Raw genomic sequence first — 1,933 nt, 5'->3', positions numbered from 1 at the left:
ATAGTATTTAGCGGCGCCACTCGCGACTTTGAGCACAAAACGTGGCTCAAAGACTGGGCTTCCCTGGACACGACATACACGCAAGCGCCATATGCTTCTAAGCTGGCATCACAGAATCCGTGAACTTCTGTAGCCACACTAGAACGAAGAACCAAGCGAGGATATGAGATCCGAGAAATGCTTGCCAAACTATTTCTCAAGTCCATCCAAGTTGAATGCAACGCTGAGGGTAGGCTTTCATCCCAATCCAAATTTTCTCTCCAAAGCTGCTGAAGGAAGATTTTGCACCTGACAATGACTGGATTTATCAATCCAAGAGGGTCGTAGAACCGCGCAATCGTAGATAAAACCGACCGCTTTGATGGCTTTGAGTTTGTGTCCAGTGCGGACAAGGCAAAAAGCAGCTGATCCGAAGCAGGGTCCCACGCTAAGCCGAGAGTTTTGGCAATGTCGCTTCCATCATTAAACTTTAGGAACTTCTCTATGTCATCTTCAGGGGTTCCCTCAAGTACTTCCTGGTGACTGGAGCACCATGTTATTCCGCTCAATTTTTTCAATTTTAAATTTTAAAGTTAAATTTTATGCATCGCAGTGCATTTAGAAAAAATTTTTGTTTGGCGGTGGGCGCTCTAGGAAGCGCTGTCGGTTCACTGCTCCGGGTCTAGCTTGTTGCGCTAGACGAGGCCGGTGCTGGCTGCACAGGCTGCTACTGCTTCTGTGTTGGGGCACCGGTGCAGGCTGCACAGGTGTACTCGCAATGCGGCGAGTATAGAGGTCCGTCGCAGTCGTTCGGGCAGGTCTTCCTTGACTTTGGTATTTCTGTCGCTTGGGGTGGTGGAGTTATGGTTAATATTTTACTGACATTTTTTATTGCAGTGTAGGTGGTTGTGTGCATTGGCTCTTTTTATTTTCTGCTAGCAACAATTTGATGTGATCGAGCTCTGTGTGTAATGTCACAGATGTGCTCCACAGCAAATTCTCGTTGCTATTTAGCAGTTTGAGCAGTTTGGCCTTTCTGGCTCTTAGGCGTGTTACTACGCCGCCTCTTCTGCCACACATACCACTCTACTTACTGCGTTTCGCTCCGTTTCGTTTTTAATTTTTAGATGTTACTGCTGCTGCTGCAGCTGCTGTTGGTAATTCTCCTGTTGTTGTCCGCTCTCGTGCCGGCTCATTGTATTTTTTTTTTAAATATATTTTTGTTTCCGAACATCTACATGTTCGTGACACTTTTCACGGTCGCCATGTAATATGTCACTACTTTAATTATAACACTGGCACGTCTGTGCCGTTTGACTTCGGTTTTTAGAATGTCATTATTGAATTTATTCTTATAACTCAGACCGCATAGCTGCGCTGCCGGTTACGCCAACAGCGGAGCGGCTTCATACATATTTATCTTATCAGCATAATCGAGAGGTCAAGAGCCGTATGTACGTACATATGTGTGTATATATATATGCTTCAAGTGGTCAGCGTGGGAATGCTGACTTAGCTTAGCGCATAAGCGGCGATCATATTGCTCACTTGAAATGGTTTTGTTTGTGTACTGCAACAATGTGTTGCTGATATATTTATTGTTAACCGTTGGATACAGTGTACACTCAATATATGCACATACTACATCACATCGAAACCTTTCGAAACCGAAAGGTTTCGCTGGCTTCTTGCCTCTTGGGCCCGCGTTGCCGCTTGCTCGCTGGAGTGTCTTTAATGGCACTCTCAGTCGAGCGTTGCCTCTTGGTGGCCATCATCTCCTCCACCTTATTGGCATATTCGCCATTCGACGATCTTATCTGTGGCATCTGAGCGTAATGTAGCCGGCCCTCCTCTACTCGCTGCTCGGCGCAGGCTAGCTTGACCTTCTCCTTATGGGTGATGTCTGCTTTACCTTGCAGCCGGATTTGATGTTGAGGGCCGCTTTGTATTGTGC

The 1,933-nt window shown here is 46.4% G+C and overlaps 1 long non-coding RNA gene across 1 annotated transcript; it reads right to left on the bottom strand.

The window, feature by feature from the left end:
- Positions 1–575: 575 nt before the first annotated feature.
- Positions 576–1,670, bottom strand: LOC117186556. The gene is made up of 2 exons (XR_004471569.1): positions 1,074–1,670; positions 576–825 (listed from the first exon to the last, which is right to left on the bottom strand). It is a non-coding gene; the product is annotated as an uncharacterized LOC117186556 (long non-coding RNA).
- Positions 1,671–1,933: the final 263 nt, after the last annotated feature.

The sequence above is a fragment of the Drosophila miranda genome, chromosome XR, assembly GCF_003369915.1.
Source record: "Drosophila miranda strain MSH22 chromosome XR, D.miranda_PacBio2.1, whole genome shotgun sequence".
In the NCBI taxonomy this organism is placed as follows: Eukaryota; Metazoa; Arthropoda; class Insecta; order Diptera; family Drosophilidae; genus Drosophila; species Drosophila miranda.
This window is presented reverse-complemented; position numbering and strand designations above follow the sequence as displayed.